The sequence below is a fragment of the Halichoerus grypus genome, chromosome 6 (genome assembly GCF_964656455.1).
Source record: "Halichoerus grypus chromosome 6, mHalGry1.hap1.1, whole genome shotgun sequence".
Lineage (NCBI taxonomy): Eukaryota > Metazoa > Chordata > Mammalia > Carnivora > Phocidae > Halichoerus > Halichoerus grypus.
The window spans coordinates 106,972,964-106,994,181 of record NC_135717.1 but is presented as its reverse complement, the minus strand read 5'-3'; the positions used below and the strand labels follow the sequence as shown (position 1 = coordinate 106,994,181).

At 36.1% G+C, this 21,218-nt stretch overlaps 1 long non-coding RNA gene across 1 annotated transcript in view; it reads right to left on the bottom strand.

Annotated features, from left to right (window-relative positions):
- LOC144382359 (uncharacterized) overlaps nucleotides 1–21,218 on the bottom strand; it is a 128,090-nt gene that overhangs the window by 95,042 nt on the left and 11,830 nt on the right. The window contains exon 2 of the long non-coding RNA XR_013449144.1: nucleotides 4,391–4,571. This is a non-coding gene — a long non-coding RNA (uncharacterized LOC144382359). The remainder of the gene's footprint in view (nucleotides 1–4,390; nucleotides 4,572–21,218) is intronic.

Below are 21,218 nucleotides of genomic sequence, written 5' to 3'. Positions count from 1 at the left end.
CCTTTGGTCAAACCTGATTGGACCAAACGTGTCACCTGACTCCAGCTGGACCAATCTGATGCTCTCTGGAGAATGTAAACTGAGAGACATATTAATCTCAAAGCTCTGGAAGGAAAGTCGAAGGATTCCTGCTGATGGTTGTTTGACTTTACCTTGGATCCTGTAAAACAGATTTTACTGATAGTCCCAGTATAATATCCATAAATTCTTGTAAATAAATTGGAAATATTCTAAATGTCAATGAACATAATGCAGCCATTACAAAATTGGGAAGCCCTCTGACTTACTCTTTAATACTGTCTTGTAAGATTATTCATTAAATGAAAAAAACACTGGAAGAGCAACACAGATGGTATCATCCCATGTGAAGAAAAAACTATCTGTGCAGGTATGCATAAAATCTGAAATCTGAACCACAGCCAAATTTTAATAGTAACTACTTCTTTTGGACTTGGAATTGTACAGGAAATATTTAATAGATTTTTATTCTTTTTAAGTTTTAACAAATTTTTCCTTTTTTGTTAACCTAGCTTGAGTTGAATTTTCTAACTCGTCACCAGAAGAGTCTTCAAACAACAACTGAAGCCATGGAAATAAAAAACCTCAAGAAGCTTAATATTCATCAAGTCTATAGTGAGATTTGGAGAGGAGCAGGGCATTAAATTGGAAAGACATTAAAAATGAGAAAGGATATAAATTAGGAAGGGTAGTCAGGATCCAGATCATGGCAGATCTGATATATATATATATATCCAGGTTCACTACCTTATAAATAAAAACCTCAGGTTCTAGTAATAATTGAGTATGAGCCATCCTTTTTGCTGTACAAGAATCTGAAGATAAAGCCTCTGAACCCTTCCAATTTATAATAGCACAAGAGATTGTCTTGAATATTTGAAGCATTTTCAACTGAAATTTTTGAACCGAGTCTGGATTTAGTAGTAGTAGGAAAATGTTTGTTCTAACTTGTCCTTAATAAATACTTCACTATCAGTATCAACTTCTAAATCTACAAACACCTCCATTAATCTTTTATTTGACGTGACATCTAGAAGAAAATGACAGCAAATGCAGCAAAGATATTTAAAATATCTGGCCACTTAAAGAATAAAAATATGCCATCTGGTTTATACACACCCCCAGGGAATAAAAAAGTGATGTTATTTGTGTTTAAGTATGTTTGCCATAACCCACTGCCAACATTTTTCAATTAACCGTTTCCTCTCATCACTAAAAGGTAACACTCTAGCTTATACACTAAAAAATCTGTACACTCACAACTAGATTCCATGCAGTTATGAATAGTCACTCAGTTTTATCAGTTTAAAGAGGATGTGATATTTTCAAAGATGTAGGCACATTCAATGAACTGTGACAGTGATTTTTAGCCTATTTTTATTGCAAAATATAACACGTTGAGAAGAATTTATAGGAAAATGCAAATGTTCCAATGCACAAGTTAGGAAATAGAAACTGCTGGCAACCTAGAAGCCTGCCCATGTTGCCCATGTGTGCTTTCAAAAGAGCATATCCTCCGACCTTTCCCTTAGACATAACCATTATTATGATTTTATGATAATAACTTCCTTTTATTTTTGTTATAGTTTTTTTTTTTTTGCCAACTGTGTATGCATTCCTTTTTCTGAACTTTATATAAATGGATGTATACTAATAGTTTTCTTCTGTATCTCATTGTGATTATAAGGTTTATCCAAGCTTGTATAAGCCTGTAATTTGTTTATTTTTTTAAAAAAGATTTTATTTTATTTATTTGTCAGAGAGAGAGAGAGAGTGAGAGCACAAGCAGGGGAAGTAGCAGGCAGAGGGAGAAGCAAGCTCTCTGCTGAGCAAGGAGCCCGACCTGGGACTTGATCCCAGGACCCTGGGATCATGACCTGAGCCGAAGACAGACCCTTAACCGACTGAGCCACTCAGGCGTCCCTATAATTTGTTCATTTTAATTACTGAGTAATATTCCAGTATAAGAACATAACACTTTTTTGTTATTGTTATTCTATTTTTGATAGACAAAAAAGTATAAAGCCTCTTTAAGACCTAAGGTAAATATAATTTGGCGTGACCCTAATAATTGTATCTAAAATTTTATTTGAAACTGTATTTTTATAAAATAGGGATCTCTAGAGCAACATTGCTCAATGGAGCTTTCTGGATAATGGAAATGGCTCAAAAATAACTATCTTTTTCTCTTAGTTTTCCCTTTTAAAATTTTTCATTCTATGAGATCTTTTATAAAGTTTTGCTGCCTTTGGAAATATGCTTGTCTTTATCACTTTCTACAAATTAAAATGAAAGGCAGGAAGAATCTCTTAAAAAACAATTCAGTGCAAATGTTGTTAGGCCTGATGTTTTTCATAGGAATTCCTGAAACAGCCAAGAATTTACACCTCATGTGAGAGAAATAACTGCTGAGCACCCTCCCTGCATGCTTTGTCCCTGTTTGGCTGTCATTACAACTGTGCAACAGGTGTACAGACTTTCTTCCTTTTTAAAAATAATTGCAAATAGCCTTCCCACCCCCATCCACTCGGTAGGTGGTCCTGAGCCTTAAACCAAACAAAGCAGCAAGGAAATGATCTCCTTGTCATTGAATTCTGCCCATTAGGAATGGTCACATTCCAGAATTAATGCAGCAAAAACAATTGCCATTTTCTATCATTGCAGAGTTGAAGCACATGATCTGCTACTTGGCAAAAGTACGTGAACAAATGTTCAAAACTTGGAAAGTAATTGTGTGATGTACTATCAAGAGCATTAATCAAACACTTGAGCAAACTTAGCAGCAATAGCTTAGCAACATATTTATGGATATGTTTCCTCAGGCAAGGAAAACAAAAGCAAAAATAAACTATTGGGGCTACACCAAAATAAAAAGCTTTTGCAAAGCAAAGGAAAAACTATCCACAAAACAAAAAGGCAACCAACCAAATAGGAGAAGATATTTGCAAGTGATATATCTGATAGATGTTAACTCCAAAATACATAAAGAACTTCTACAAGTCAACACCAAAAAACCAAACAATCTGATTCAAAAATGGGCAGAGGATCTGAATAGACATTTTTTTCTGAAGAAGACATACAGATGGCTAACAAACACGTGAAAAGATGCTTAGCATCACTAATCATCAGGGAAATACAAATCAAAACCACAATGAGATACCACCTTACACTGTCAGAATGGCTATTATCAAAAAGACAAGAAATAACAAAGAATGTGGAGAAAAAGGAACCTGGTGCATTGTTGGTAGGAATGTAAATTGGTGCAGCCACTGTGGAAAACAGTATGATTCCTCAAAATATTTAAAACAGAAATGCCATACGGTCCAGTAATTCCACCACTGGGTATTTACCCAAAGAAAATGAAAACACCAATTCAAAAAGATACCCAACCCAAGATAGCCAACCCAAGTGTCCATTGATAAATGAATGGATAAAGAAGTTGTGTGTGTGTGTGTGTGTGTGTGTATATATATATATATATATGTATATATATATACACACATATATATAATGGAATATTACTAAAAAAATGAGATCTTGCTATTTGCAACAACATGGATGGACCTAGAGTATATTATGCTAAGTAAAATAAATCAGACAGAGAAAGACAAATGCCATATGATTTCACTTTTATGTGGAATCTGAAAAACAAAACAAACAAACAAAAAACAAACAGACTCTTAAATACAGAGAACAAACTGATGACAGACAGAGAAGAGGTGGGTGGGGGGATGGGCAGAATAGATGAAGGGGATTAGGAGGTATTGGCTTTCAGTTATACAATAAAGTCACGAAAATGAGAAGTACAACATAGGGAATATAGTCAATAATACTGTAAAATTAGGCAGTGTGTCCAAGGTCCCATGGATTTGTCTCTTGCTTCAACAGTGTTAGGACAAAACAGACCCAGGGACGCCCCTTTTACCAGCCCCCAATTACCCTCCAACCTTTTTTCCTTTTTTTTTTTTTAAAGATTTTATTTATTTGAGAGAGAGAGAGAATGAGAGAGAGAAAGCACATGAGACGGGGGAGGGTCAGAGGGAGAAGCAGACTCCCTGCCGAGCAGGCAGCCTGATGTGGAACTCGATCCAGGGACTCCAGGATCATGACCTGAGCTGAAGGCAGTCGCTTAACCAACTGAGCCACCCAGGCGCCCCCTCCAACCTTTTTTCCAACCTTTTTTTCCAGTTGCAACATTCAGAGCCATGTTGTTGGCCACTCTGCCTCTGGGGCCAGCCAACACCCTATTTTGAGGGTAGCTCCTTCTTACTGATCCCCCATGAGCTCCCAGATTCTTCAGAATTATTCCACCGAGGTGGAGGACGACATCGACTGCCTGATCAACATGCATCTGCTGACCTCCTACACTTACCTTTCTTTGGGCTTCTATTTCCACCGGACTATGCGGCTCTGGAGGGAAGAAGAGCAAGGAAGCTGAATGTCCCTTAAAGATGTAAAACCAGCGCTGCAGTGGCGCCCTCCTCCAGGATGTGCAGAAGCCGTCCCAAGATAAGTGGGGTAAAACCCTGGACACCATGGAAGCCGCCAAGCTCCTGGAGAAGAACGTGAATCAGGCCGTTTTGGATATGAATGGTCTGGGTTCTGCCCCACCGACCTCCATCTCTGTGATTTCCTGGAAAACCACTTCCCAGATGAGGAGGTGAAACTCATCAAGAAAATGGGTTATCACCTAACTAATTTCCGCAGGCTGGCTGGCCTCCAAGTTGGGGTGGGTGAGCATCTCTTCCCAAGGCTAACCCTCAAGCACCGCTAGGAGGCTCTGAAGCCCAGCAGCCTTTGAGGGGGCCAGGCATCCTCCTGGTGCCAGGGCTTGTGCCTAAGCCTCTCTCTGCAGCCACGAGGCAGCTTTTTAACCATTCTAGAGCCCTCTCCCAAGCCGTGGACCAAATGGAAACAACAAAGCTTTCTGCAGCAAAAAAATATTGTAATATTATAACATTGTATGGGTAACTACACTTAACATGGTGAGCATTAAGTAATATATAGAATTGTTGAATCACTATGTTATCACCTGAAACTAATATAACATTGTATGTCAACTATACTTCAATAATTTTTAAAAAGCAGCAATAGAATGAAACATGTTTGGCTACCTAAAAATGTTAAATCCCATATTAATGTAAGATGCAAATATAACAATAGGTTACTCTATTTTTGTTATGTAAGGAGGAATTTTTAAATCAGTTTATAAAAACCTTAAATAATAAATGATCACCAACGAATGCCAAATTTGTTAATATATCTAGTAAATAAATCTCTTTTCATAGGGTCCCTTCTCTGCTTAAATTAAGAAAAATCTTGAGGAACGTCTTCTATCAGCCTGGCTTGGTCCAATCACTGGAACTAGAGGTGATTGGGTAGTACCTTCGCAGGCTCCTGCTTGAAACAGGTGGCCAGGAGAAAAGTCGTACCAAAAAAAAAAAAAAAAAAAAAGTATGGTACACATACCAAAGGAAAGGAATTTAGAGTGTTGGATGTACAAAGTGATTAATACAGTAACATTTAGATCAATTACTTACAAGTAGCAGGTTATATAGAAAATGTGATTGGGAAAAATGGAGTTACTGGCTAATATGTGATTGCCAAAACTTTGTGCCTCTACTAATGTGAGTAGCTAAAATATTTCCTATAACTATAAAATTATGTCTCATCTTACCAGAAGGGATTTCATGAGGTTGATAGCATAAATGGAAATTTAAACTCAAACTCCAAGTTCCGGCATGAAGATACAAAGTATGAAACAAGTAAAAAATCACAGCATATAAAAATAAGCATTTTTAATTTGTAGGAAAAAAACCCAAATGTTTTATATTTAGATATCCAGTGAGTCTTACAATCTGAGCTTCAATTCTACTGAAATATTTGGAAGTCATTCTCACTGAGCTGGCCAATTCCCCTTGTAGAGGATGAATAGAACCATCTCAGTTCTGATTAACTGAGCACAGTGATTTCCCAAACAGGAAATAATCTGCCTGGGACATATCAACAAAGCAATTTCCTTTTCTGAATGCATGTAGTTGTATTGAACTGGGAAACATTTCTGAATGTGGTTTACTAGCTAGAAAACCATGCTCTTGGGTAATGTTTTCATAGTTTGCCAGCATAGATGAGAACTCTGTTTCAACTTAATGTTTTTTTCTCACCCTCAATATTTATGAATAATCAAGAAAACTGTTTATGGTACAATCTCTCCTGAATTTCATCACAAAGAATAAACCACCACAGGAATTCTGCAGGTTTGTTATTAAATATGAACTAATAGTATGAACTGAAATCGATATATCAGAATGGGGAATTCAAAACCTCCAAATTGTTAAGCATAAACTCTGTTATTTTTCAGTTACATTTCTCTTTTTATTCCAAAATTGAAGATACACACATTAGAGGGTTTGAAAGATTTTGTAAAGCAAAGGTGCTCATCAAGCTGAAGATCTGAGGTAGTAAATAATGATAGTTCAGCAGTACAACCTGTGGTTTACTTTTCTATTTATGTCTTCCGTTTTTAAAATGACGTACTTGGGGCGCCTGGGTGGCTCAGTTGTTAAGCGGCTGCCTTCGGCTCAGGTCATGATCCCAGGGTCCTGGGATCGAGCCCCGCATCGGGCTCCCTGCTCCACGGGAAGCCTGCTTCTCCCTCTCCCACTCCCCGTGCTTGTGTTCCCTCTCTTGCTGTCTCTCTCTCTCTCTGTCAAATAAATAAATAAAAATCTTTAAAAAAATCTATATAAAAAAATAAATAAAATGACATACTTAATAACTGAGCTCATACATAGACGGAACATATTTTTAATTATTGAAGAGCCCAAATTCCAAATGCCATAAAAATGGTATGTAAGCCCTCTTTATAAGCACTCTATATATTAGGATTAAATTTTGCTATAGTTCAGAATTTACCTCAGCAGTGTCTTTTATACACACACACACCACACACACATTCCAGGTAATAGTTATATATATGTTATATGTTATATATATTATACCTGATAATTTTGAGAAATTTTTCTTTATTCAAATTTCTTCTCTATCACTCTGATTAATAACATTCAACTTTTAAAACATATTCATAATTTCAGAGATTGATTTATAAGGTAACTTCATTTTGGGCTTTGTCACAAAACTGATTTTTAAAGCAAAACACAAAAGCATTTTTTAATAAAAGGGTATATTTTCTCTTGCTTTCAGCCTTCATGAGGAAAACACTGTGTACTAAAGAATATGGAAGTATTTTCATTTATGTGCCAAGGAGCAATATATTGACATTTGAGCCAGATTACTTATTACACAAATGATCTGGAAAAATAGGCAAAATTAAATTATCTAATAAAGCTAAATTGGATAAATATTGGCTAGTTATTTGTTTTGTTTTAAAGATTTTATTTATTTATTAGAGTGAAAGAGAGCACAAGCAGGGGGAGCAGCAGAGGGAGAAGGAGAAGCAGACTCTCCACTGAGCAGGGAGCCCCATGCGGGACTTGATCCCAGGAGCCTGGGATCATGACCTGAGCTGAAGGCAGTTGCCTAAATGATTGAGCCACCCAGGTGCCCCAAGTTATTTGTAAGCAAGAAACCCACACCATAAATATTCAATGGTTGAGCAATATAGACAAAGCACCATTGCTGTAAAAAAGCTGGGAATAAGTGAATTAGGTTGACTTGCCCTTCTTAAGTAGTGTGCCAGGCTTCCCCTTTCTACAGTTAAGATCAATGGGGAATTGTCTGTGAGTGTGCGGATGCATCATATCACTGTACAGGAAGGTGCTCTTGTCTCTAGGCAGATTCTCACTAAGGTATTGTTGAAACCCCACAGAAGAGAAAATCAGTCAATGGAAATGTTCTTTCAGTGTCACAAAGAGCTGGTAATCTAGCTTGTTGGCTTCCACATCCAGATTTGCCATTGATTTGCTCTGTGATAAAACATTTAACCCTCAGTTCAGCAGTCTAAAATAAAGGAAGCTTTGCTGAAGGAATGGCAGCAGGTTTAACTAATCTTCTTAAGGAGCTCTAAATCCCTGGCTATGTGGCTAGGGGAAAAGTACATAATTAAGGGTTCTGGTCTTCTAGAGAGGGAAAGCACTAAGCTGGAAGGTCTTACCATAATGAGCACATGCCAGAAATGTGATAACTAAGGGTTACATACAAAAATTGAAAAGGAAGATAAATTAGTCTAGGAAGTTATACTGAGAAAATGTGACCACCTAGTGATCACCACTAGTTTTGGTCATTTGAAATACGAGAATCTGGAAGTATCTGAAGAATTAGAAGGCAGGAGTGACTTGTTTTTTGAAGGGTAATAATGTAAGTAGTACAATTTATTCAGATCCTATTATGTTTTAGGCATTCTCTGGAGGCAGTTTATATATATATATTACTTTATCCAATCATCACAACACCACTGAAAGGTAGGAATTACTGTCTTAATACATAAGCAGACTGTGGCACTACAAGATTCCTTGATTTGCCCAAGATGATAGAGCTATTAAGTGGCAGAGTCAGGTTTTAAACCCAGATTTAAAAACCCTGTAGTCGGGGGCACCCGGGTGGCTCAGTTGTTAAGTGTCTGCTGCCTTCAGCCCAGGTCATGATCCCGGGGTCCTGGGATCGAGCCCCGCATCGGGCTCCCTGCTCCAGGGGAAGCCTGCTTCTCCCTCTCCCACTCCCCCTGCTTGTGTTCCCTCTCTCACTGTGTCTCTCTCTGTCAAATAAATAAATAAAAAATCTTAAAAAAATAAAAACCCTGTAGTTGTCTCTAGGTTACAGGAGTCTCAGCTAGTCTGGGTCTTGATATTATTCTAAGAGAAAAATTTGTTTGATGATGGCTATGCCCAAAGAAGACAATTAATTCCGTGGAAGTTTTATTCAGTGAGATTTTTGTCTCTTAGGTTGAGTAGCTGATTTTGTTCCTAAGTGAAGAGTCCTAGAGAATTCCAAAAGAAAGAGAGTAACTTCAGGGTCCAGCTTCCCCCAAGCAGAGAAAGACACATGACCCTCACAAATTCCATGTCATGACAGTCACATGAAAAATATTGGACTTTATATGAACAATCTTGAGAAATAACATAGTAACACAGTTAATGGCTAATGCTGCACAAACTGTTAAGAGGAATGAAATTGTATTTGCACTGGAAAAGGATGGGGTTGTTAGTTTACCGCACAATGAAACAGTTACTTGTGATGTTTTAAAAATGTGTAGGTATTTATTAGTGTCCATATGTTTTACATTTAAATTTTACTTTAAAATATGGGTCTTGGAGGGGGCGCCTGGGTGGCTCAGTCGTTAATTGTCTGCCTTCGGCTCAGGTCACGATCCCAGGGTCCTGGGATCGAGCCCCGCATCGGGCTCCCTGCTTGGCGGGGAGCCTGCTTCTCCCTCTGCCGCGCCCCCTGCTTGTGTTCTTTCTCTCACTGTCTCGCTCTCTCTGTCAGATAAATAAATAAAATCTTAAAAAAAAAAAATTCTAAAATATGGGTCTTGGGGAGGGGCGCCTGGGTGGCTCAGTCGGTTAAGCATCTGCCTTTGGCTCAGGTCATGATCTCAAGATCCTGGGATCGAGCCCCGCACTGGGCTCCTTGCTCCACGGGGAGTCAGCTTCTCCCTCTCCCTCTGCCCCCCCCATTCTGTCTCTCTCAAATAAATAAAGTCTTTAAAAAAATAAATAAATAAAATATGGGTCTTAGGGAGCCTAACTGACTCAGTCAGTAGAGCATGTGACTCTTGATCTCGGGGTTGTGATTTCGAGCCTTAGGTTGTGTGTAGAGATTACTTAAAGGTAAAATTTTAAAAATCTTAAGAAAAAGTAAGATCTGGGTCTTAAGCTATATTCCCAATATGAGTAACTGACATTTCACTGTGTAGCACTAACTTCACTTAGTTTTACTATTTTGAAAAACTTAAATGTAATAGATATTTACCAAGTGACAATTTCTCTGGATGAGAGAAATTCTAAATACTTTGTTTATATATTTTATAAAACTAAATAGATACTATAACATCAAGAACATAAATATGAAATTGAATAACTTTCTGGTATGAGAACAACTGCTTGGCAAATACTTCCTTAATTATACTACAGAAAGAACAGAAGACTGCTCATAAAATAAAATTACTTATTTTTACATTAAATAGCTAGGAATCAGGGGTGCCTGTGTGGCTCCGTTGGTTAAGCGTCTGACTCTTGATTTTGGCTCAGGGCATGCATGATCTCAGGTTTGTGAGATCAAGCCCCATGTCAGGCTCCACGCTCAGTGGGAAGTCTGCTTGAGATTCTCTCTCTCCCTCTCCCTCCCCCGACTTGGGCACACACGCTGTCTTTCAAATAAATACATCTTTAAAAAATAATAATAATAATAACTAGGAATCAGTGTCAGATAGTGAAAAGGAGACCTGGGTTTTAGTTTTAATTCTACCAACTATATCTTGGGTAAGTTTCAAAAACAAGGGGGTTGGATTTGGTGATCTCAAGTGTTTTATGCAGCTTGCTCTATATCTCTAAATTTCCTAAGAGCTGGATGAGTAACTTACAAAATATTTTCTCAAGCAAGGATAGAATCATAACCACTTGAGTCACTGAAATGTTCACTGGACAAGCTCCCCATGGAGGTGCCATATGAGAAGATCCTTCCTTGGCTTGGTATATACAGCATGATGTAATGTTTTAATAGGCCTCACCTTGTCTGGTGGAATCACTTTATCAGTTCATTTCTGGGCTGACAGCACTGAGAGAAGTACTCAAAATGGCCTGTATATGAGATTTAAAATCCTTTTATTATGCTGCAAGAGGAATTTAGAAAAACCAACATTCCAATGTATTCCAAATGAAAAATATCACTATCTGTCCCCACTTCTGGTGCTTACTATGGCAAGATGTGTCCTGTATAAAACATGCAGTCACACAGATAAAGGTTTACTTAACAAGAAATTCTCAGTGAGGACGAAACCTTAATGATCTTAAAATTCTTATTATCATCGTGCATTTACACAGTGAGTTCCTTTAAGGAAGGCTTCTTGAAACTTCTTCCAAGTAATATGGAAAGGTTGGCATTTAGCCATGGTTGAAGAATCACCAAAGTTTTCTATGTAGGTGGGGGAAATTGCTTTGCTAAACAGACAACTGGAATATTCCCTCAATCTAATAATAGGGTGAAATAAAGTAAATAAACTTCATGTTTCCCTGGTAGTCTCTCCTCTCTTTTTGGTCATCTCTTTCTTTACCCATGTTGTTTTTATTTTTTTATTTAAGTAAGCTCTATGTCCAATGTGGGGCTTGAACTCATGACCCCAGATCAAGAGTTGCATGCTTTACAAACTGAGCCAGCCAGGGGCCCCACCTGTGTTGTTTCTAAAACCAAGAAGTATATGCAAGGAAAATCGGACTACAAACATTCAATTATCCTTATTAGCTTTTACTGAAATTTCACTTTTCTCACTTTAAAGTTATAAGCCAACCCTCCTCCTCCTTTAAAATTTGAGCATTTGATTTTTAGTTGAGAACTATAGATAAGGCTGGGGCGCCTGGGTGGCTCAGTTGGTTAAGGTCAGACTCTGGTTTCAGCTTGGGTCATCATCTCAGGGTCCTGAGACAGAGCCCCAGGTGGGGCTCTGCACTCAGCAGGGAGTCTGCTTAAGATGCTCTCTTTCCCTCTCCCCGCCCTGCTCGCTCTCTCAAATAAATAAATCTTTTTTTTTTTTTTTTTTTAAAGAAGGTCTCCTGGGTGGCTCAGTTGGTTAAGCATCTGCCTTCAGCTCAGGTCATGATCCCAGAGTCCTGGGATTGAGTCCCGCATCGGGCTCCCTGCTCAGTGGGAAGCCTGCTTCTCCCTCTGCCTGCCGTTCCCCTTGCTTGTGCTTGCTCTCTCTCTCTGACAAGTAAATAAATAAAAATCTTAAAAAAAGAAAGATAGATCAGGCAATCACTGTTTATGATTCATAGGCTGAGAGTACTGTATATTGCTTCTTACATATGCCACCCCTAATTGGGAAAAATGAAGAGTATTTGTTTTTTACATTTCTCTCTATAGATCATAAACATGGTTCAGTTCAACAAACATGTATCAAATACTATGCTAGGTACTGGAAGCACAAAGCTTAAAAAAGAATGATTATTGCTCTCATGGAGCTTATAGTTAAATAGAAATATAATTATAGTAGTAATAATAATGATAATGCCTAACATTTATTGAATGATTCCTATGGTGCCAAGCAGCACTAAATGTTTTAGATAAATTATCTCATTTAATCACCTCTGGAATAGGGATTATTATTTTACGGATGAGTAAATTGAACATTGAGGGAAGTTTAGTAACTTGTCCACAGTCACACTTGCAATTAATGACAAAGCTGTGTTGAAGCTGTGTTGAAACTTTGGTCTGTCAACTCTAGAACCTCATTCATAAATAAAGAAAATCTTTAAAAAATTCCTAGAGATTAAAATTTTAAAAAAATTCCTGTCTGCTGCAAGATTTTCAAGGCATATCAAAACTTTACTCAGAAGAATGTACTTTATGGGAAAAGTTTGACAGTGAAAAATGATATTTTTTGAGATGAGACACTAATAGGCTTGATAATTCAAGGAAGGATATTGAGAACTAAGGACCAAAAACAAAGATAGAAAAAAAGATTTGTGGAAAAGTCTTTTATAATTGTTCCCAACAGAGTAAATACATGTTTCCTTTTTATCATAACTCCAAGTTAATCAATGTTTTATAATGACTAGAGAAGAAAATTGAATTTTAACTCTAACTGCAGGTTCACTCGTGTAGTATTTAATATTTAGTCTGAACACAATTTGCTTTCTTTTTTAAAGATTTTTTTAAATTTATTTATTTGAGAGAGAGAGAGAGCACATGAGCGGGGTGGAGGGAAGGGCAAAGGGAGAGGGAGAACCAGACTTCCTGCTGAGCAGGGAGCCCAACATGGGGCTCCACGTGGGACTTGATCCCAGATCATGACCTGAGCTGAAATCGAACGTTTAACCGACAGAGCCACCCAGGTGCCCCTACTTTTTTTTTTTTTAATTACATCTATAAACAAGTCTAACAGATGAACTGTTCTTACTGCCAATAGATTCTGGGATGTACAAAAAGAATATATATTCTTTTAAAATCAATGAATGATAGGTATGGTTAAGAGGCTGCATTTTCTTAAAAGACCCTATCAGAACATAAACATTCCAATATACGTTATTTTCTTTCACATGATCTCTGTATAGCATCAAGCTCAATTACTTGATCTATTGAGGCTACTGCTACAAATAATTTTAGAAATGCTCATTTAGGAATAGTCATCCAATTCTGAATTGCATTTTTAAAAATTTACTATTTGTGAAACTTTACCCTTTGAAGGTGGTTTAATTTTTGGAGTAAAGCTAAAATCATTGGGCCAAGTCTTATTAAACAAGAAGGATTGCTTGTAATCCAAAATGAACTATGTCTCTAAAGTAGTAAGACTAATTCTGTTATGAGACTTACGGAAAGTGGAGGAGTGATGATGGGAAAGGCATGTTGCACAATGATTTGCTTGGTTAATGCTAAGTGGATGATCAGCCAAATTACCGACTGACGGTGGAAGAGATTTGAGTAACTTGTTCATGGTGAACTCAGCAGAACAAATAGTAGAATCCATAGTTGAGCTTTTATTTGAGGATATACTCACCTAGGTAGAGCAATCACTGCTTGTCTGAGCTGGACTAACCAAAATGGTAAGTTTTATAGTGGGGCAAAGAGAAGAATGGGGGATTATGGTGGTGAAGGGAAAGGTTCTGTGTATTTTTAGATGAAATGAAAAATGTAAAATTTCATTTTTACTGAAAGGTTTGAGAACAAAAGCTTTCTATTCAAATCAAAGTAGATAATTTACTCAATTATATTGAATGATGAGGAGAAATAGACCTTGACACTGTTCTCCCTTTTCACCTTTATTAAATTAAGATTCACAAAATAAATAATTAAAACAGTTGTTCAGAGGTGCCTGGGTGGCTCAGTTGGTTAAGCGCCTGCCTTCGGCTCAGGTCATGATCCCAGTGTCCTGGGATGGAGCCCCGCATTGGGCTCCCTGCTCAGTGGAGAGCCTGCTTCTCTCTCTGCCCCTTCCCCTGCTTGTGCTCTCTCTCTCGCTCTGTTCTCTCTCAAATAAATAAATAAAATGTTAAAAAAATAAAAATAAAACAATTGTTCACAAGCATCATTCAAATACTCCCCACTATCTTCCCTTTTGAAAACTAGCATTTCTGTTCAAACTATCATTTCTAGTATCCTTTTACAAGAAGAATTTTTCAGAAACATATAATAGATACATTTGCAGTCATTAATTTAAAATACATATTTGAAATACTGTTGGGATTATAATATCTTAAATTGGCATAGCATTTTGAAGTTTTCAAATTACTTTCCTATTTCTCTGGCATAGAAGCAGGAAAGATGTATTACTTAGGGTTCTCCAGAAAAACAGTAGGGGATAGATTGGATAGATAGATGATAGATAGATAGATAGATAGATAGATATAGATAGATAGATGATAGATAGATAAATAGATAGATAGATGTAGGTAGATTTATGTTAAAAAATTGGCATACACAAGTATGGGGGATGACAAGCTTAAAATCTGTAGGGTAAGCTAGCAGGCTGGAAACTCAGGCAGGATTTTTATGTCTTGAGGTAGAATTCTCTCTTTTCAGAGAAATCTTGGTTTTTACTTTCATGGCCTTCAACTTATTGGATGAAGCCCACCCACATCATCGAGTGTAATCTTCTTCTTTTTTTTTTTTGTAGAACTTTTTCATCTTAATTCCAGTGTAGTTAACATACAGTGTCATATTAGTCTCAGGGTACAATATAGTGAATGATTCAATAATTCTATACATTACTTGGTGCTCATGGTAAGTTTACTCTTAATCCTCTTCACTTATTTCACCCATCCCCCACCACCTCCTCTCTGGTAACCATCAATTTTTTTTCTATAGTTAAGAGTCTATTTCTTGGTTTCTCTCTCTCTCTCTTTTTTCCCCCCTTTGTTTTGTTTCTTAAATTCCACAAATGAGTGAAATCACATGGTATTTGTCTTTCTCTGACTGGCCTACTTTGCTTAGCATTATACTCTCTAGCTCCATCCATTTAGCTGCAAATGGCAGGATTTCATTCTTTTGTATGACTGAATAATTTTCCATTGCATATATATAAATATACCACCTCTTCTTTATCCATTCATCTCTTAATGGACACTTGGGTTGCTTCCATATCTTGGTTATTGTAAATAATGCTGCTATAAACATAGGGGTGCAAATATTCTTTCAAATTAGTATTTTTATATTCTTTGGGTAAATATCCAGTAGTGTAATTACTGGATCCCAGGTAGTTCTATATTTAATTTTTTGAGGAACATCCATACTGTTTTCCAGAGTGGCTGCATCAGTTTGCATTCCCACCAACAGTGCAAGAGGGTTCCTTTTTCTCCACATCCTCACCAAAACTTGCTATTCCTTGTTTGTTGATTTTAGCCATTCTGATACCTCATTGTGATACCTCATTGTAGTTTTGATTTGCATTTCCCTGATGATGAGTGATATTGAGCATTATGTCTGTTGGCCATCTGTATGTCATCTTTGGAGAAATGTCTGTTCATGTGTCTTCTGTCCACTTTTTAATTGGAGTATTTGTTTTTTGGGTGTTGAGTTGTATAAATTCTTTATATATTTTGGATACTCTTTATTGGATATCATTTGAAAATATCTTCTATTCAGTAGGTTGTCTTTTTTTTTTGTTGATTGTTTCCTTCATTGTGCAAAAGCTTTTTTATTTTGATATAGTCCCAATAGTTTATTTTTGCTTTTATTTCCCTTGCCCTAGGAGACAGATGTAGAAAAATGTTGCTATAGCCGATTTCAGAGAAATTACTGCCTGTGCTCTCCTCTAGGATTTTTATGGTTTCAGGTCTCACATTTAGGTCTTTAGCCATTTTGAATTTAATTTTTGTGTATGGTGTAAGGAACGATAAAATGGTAAAAGAATAAAACTTTTGCATGTAGCTGTCCAGTTTTCCCAACACCATTTGTGGAAGAGTTTGTCTTTTTCCTATTACATATTCTTACCTCTTTTGATGAAGTTAATTGACCATATCATTGTGGATTTGTTTCTGGGCTTTCTATCCTATTCCATTGATGTATGTGTCTATTTTTGTGCCATCAATTATATTCTTCCTTATGTAAAATCAACTGATTATAAATGTTAATCATATCTACAAAATGCCTTCTTGGTTTTTTTTTTTTTTTTTTTCTTTTCTCATTTGTCATGTGAGGAAACCACAACTCAGTAAAGTTAAGCAATCCAAGTAAGTCGCCCATCTAAGAATTGACAGAAGCCAGATTAGAGTTCATATTTTGCTCCCCAGGTTAGGGTTTCACCAATTCCAGTCTATCACTTCTCTTTTGAATGTTTTCAACAGGGCTCATAGCTCTTAATATTTAACAGGGAAATTATTTCCTCAATCACAATGACTTTTTTAATGTTTCATGATTATTTAGCTAGCATAAATGTTTTGTTCTTGATTGAAAAGATCATTTTCTTGCCTGTGTCATTTATTCTTTTATTTAGTAATTTCACTTGAGCTATGTGATTCGAAAAAATTCAGGAGAATCTACAGTTTTACTTGTCACAAGGAGAATTACCTTGATGTGTTGATAGTCTCCACGTATAGTACCAGGCAAGCTATTCTAGGGGCCATGGAACAGAAAGGCTTATTGACAAAATTAATATGTTCAAATCATAGTTTATTAAATCATTTGAAGATATCAGTACGAACTCATAAAAAAGAGATTGATTAGGTTAACACACTTAGATTGAGAGAGAAAATACCATACTATCTGAATCCCTTATTCAAAGCTCAAATGTCCTGTGTCTCTCTCTGCTGTGTTAGGTCTCCTGGCTTACAATGTGATTATGAGAGCCATAGTTGAGATTTGAACAAGATGCCCACAGATGGGCAATGATACACATTTGTCTATCAAAAAACTAACCTGTTGAGCCACTGTGGTTTTTATTTGTGTTTCTTGGGTTGAGAAGAGAACACTTGAGACCAGAATGGGATCATAATTGTGTTATTATTATCCAGGGGTCATCATGATCATGAATTGGTCTTTATGCTTCTTTCTGTCTTAAGTAACACTTTTTCTCCATCACAGTTTCTGTTAATTTTATCTATCTTTGGTGTATGTTAAAGATTAGTAATTTATTCTTGATATTTCATATATATTGTAAGTTTGCCTATATCTTACATGCTACTTTTTACTTATTATGCATACTTATATCCTATGTACTTAAACTATATATCATAAATCAATAGCTTACTTACTATCTATGCTTTATATTTTTTATGTGTTTTATTTACTCATACCATTTGTTTACTTGCCTTTTTACCATAATTGAATATTCTCAAATAATTTGCACATTACAATATTGGAAGAAATAATCACAAATTTTATAAACCTCCAAATCAATAATCTTAATAATAGAGATCTTTTTAAAAAGTTGCTATGAGACTAGAGCTCTAGTGTTCTTATCATAACAACAACGATAAAATGGTAATTATGCGAGGTAAAGGATGTGTTAACTAATCTTATTGTGGTAAACATTTTGAAATATACATATGTATCAAATTATCACATTGTAAACCTTAAAACTACACAATGTTATATGTCAGTTACATCTCAAAAAAAGGAATAAATTATAAATTACAACTCCATTATGTAGTTTTGCCTATAACATCACTTCAAATTAGATTTTTATAATGAGCAGGATTGTGCCATTAGACTGGCAGAAGATAGCAGGTCCTGCGTTTGAGGCTTACTGCTAGAGAATCCAAATTATAAATATAGCTTCTCATGGATTAATCCAATTTCTCAGGTATTTATTTTTTTAAGATGAAGTGTTATGAATATTAGTACATAGCTCTTTCTATCATATGACTTAGATTCTAAACCAATTCAAATACAGACATAAATATGAAGTGGTCTCTCAGTTTGAGTAGCTCCAAGTATCAGGGCAGGAACATCCATAAATAATTACTACTAGAATGAATAATGTCACAAAATAATGGAAGAGGGAATGCTATCTCTAAGAGAACAGCAAAACCTTCCAAGAGAAGCCATTAAGGTTGAATTTGATGAATAGAAGTTTGCAAAATGGTTAACTGAGATGAAGAAAACACACATACAAACCATGCAGGAAAGATATGGAGGAATAAAAGAAAATACATGGACAGAGCATGGGGCAAATTTAGAGTGACTGAAGTGCAGATTTTCTTAGGGTTGGGAGACGAATATAGTAAGGCAACATGTTCATAGCATGAAGGGCCTCATAGGACTTTGTTATGGGGTTTGGACTTTCTTTTTAGACAGGGAGGAATTATAAAGGAAATTTAAACTTGGGTGTGAGATAATAAGATTTGTGTTCCCAGATACCATCCAGCTTGGGTCAGACGGATCAGATTCTGATCTTGGTTCCAACCTCAAGGCTTTGTGTAACGAGTTTCCTACCGGCCTCTCCAGCTCTGTCTGACATGCAGCCATGACCTACCAACATCTTTTTATTATCTCCAGTCAACCCTTCTCCTCTTCCAAACACATACAGAGAAACACACTTTGTACTTTTTGGTTAGTTTCTGGGCCGAAGTTTCCCTTGTAACTTTTTATGTGTGTAACTCTCAACTATCCCTTTACATAGGCTATTCCTATTCTTTCTATGAAGTCCTCTTGAACTGAAAAAAAAGACATCAGCTCAGAAGTGATCTAGTTCAGCTTCCTTGCTCTACTCTAGACAGATTTCCTGTAACAATTTTGAAAATGTTTTTCACTATTTAGTCCTTAGTTGTATATTTTTTATGCATAGTTTCCTTATAGTTCCTTTTGTAAGTCTTTTTGCCATGAATATTTTTTTTTTTAAAGATTTTATTTATTTATTTGACAGAGAGAGACACAGCGAGAGAGGGAACACAAGCAGGGGGAGTGGGAGAGGGAGAAGCAGGCCTCCCGCAGAGCAGGGAGCCCGATGCGGGGCTTGATCCCAGGACCCTGGAATCATGACCTGAGCCGAAGGCAGACGCTTAATGACTGAGCCATCCAGGCCCCCCTTGCCATGAATATTTTTATAACTATATGCCTTTAGTATATTTATTTAATTTTAAAAGCAAAACTCTGAAAAATAATACCACTAACATCCTATGCAACTCAAACTGTCATTTTTAACAAAATTCAAACTATGCATTTTTGTAAGGATAATTACAGGAGTTTGGATATATGATCGAGAATGCCGACAATGGCTTACTTTATTCTTGTCACAACGGTTGCAGATATGGCTTGGAACAGAGAGTAAGAAAGAAAGTTAGCAGACTTCTGGTAACAGGTTAAATGAATTGAACTCCAACTTTTAGGCACTTCTGTTCATTTCTGAAAAGACTCTCTGTTTAATCTCCTGCCTGAACACATTGAAACCCTCCTTTTGTTGTGGATGACATGTATTCAGGTGTCACTCAGGGTTGGGAAACACCCCTTTTGACTGGTGCCTGGGAACCTTTAGGGTTTCTGGACTGAACAAAAGGGCTCTCTCCAAATATAAAGGCTCAAATGTCTGTTGTTACTTCTCAGCCCCTCAGGAAGCAACTGTTATTCTACCAATAATTAAAACAGCAACAGCAACATGAACAACATGAACAAACCATTGAACTTTGTTGGTAAAATGGCAAGTGTTATATAGAATTTGTTATGCTTAAAACCTTATTTTGTACTGGTTTTATTTGGTAAAGGGATGTGCCAAACAATTTTGATTTCAAGCTTTGAATTAAAAAAATGATTTGGACAGTCTTGAAAAGTATAAAATTTGAATATGAATTTGAAAGCATTATTCAATAATATTTATTCACTGGGCTTATGTACATGACACTATTCTAGGCAATAATTAAGCTTTCAAAGAATTGTGTGCAGTGGTTTTTATAATTAAGTCAAGAAAAAGAAGAGCCAATGATGTCAGATTCTTCAAAATTTGAATAGGAAAAAGTCCTTAGAGAAAATTAAGAAAAAAGAGGAAAAAAACATTTGCTGAAGTTCATAAGAAAAAGAGTAGGAAATTTAATTAAAAAGGCATCTTAAACCTCTTTACAACAAAAAGTCCATAAGGAAATTCAAAAGAAAATAACAAAATAAGAAAAATATTACAACATATATAACTGAGAAAACGCAAAATTTTTTAAAATACAAAGTGTTCTGAAAATTCAATAAAAAGACAACCCACTAGAAAAATGGGCAAAGGTTATAAAGGAATAGTTTATACAAAAGGAAATACAAATGTCTAATAACCATATAAAACATGGTCAACCTCAAACAAAAGAAAGGCAAAACAAAATACCATTTTTTACTTATCAGATGGGTAAAGCTAAAAATTTTGGTTATATACTGTGTATGCAAGACATTCTCAAACACTATTAGAGGGTAATATATATAAAAAACATATAACATCATTGAAGATAATTTGGTAGTATCTCTCAAAGTTTCCAATAGAAGTACTCTTTAACCCAACACTCTCACAATTAGAAATATACAATGTGGGTATACTAACACATGTATATGAGGATATAGTCTCAGAATATTTGCTTGGCTATAATAGCAAAAAGCTGTAAAAACCTAAATGTCCATCATTGGAGAACTTCTTATTTACCTACATAAAATAATGTACCTATGCTGTTATAAAATAATATATAGTATAGATAGATAGATAGATGTGCATGTTTTTATGTGTGTGTGAGATAGAGAGAGACAGAAGAAGAGAGAGAGAGAGAAATGTGGAAAGATACCCAAGAACTATAAATAAGAAAAAGCAAGTTGAGGAATCATGGGTATAATATGATTACCTTTGTGTATAAAAAAAGATATAGACAAAAGCACAAGCAACAGAAGAAAAAAATGAGTGATAGAATTTCCTCAAAATTAAGAAAATTTGTATTTCAAAGGACATCATAAAGAAAGTAAAAAACCCGTGGAATGGGAGAAAATATGTGCAAATCATACATAGCACAAGGCACTTATATCTAGAATATATAAAGAACTTTTCCAATTCAACAATAAAAAGACAAATAACCCGATTAAAAATGGGCAAAGGATCTAAATAGACATTTCGCCAAAGAAGATATGGTTATTAGTTA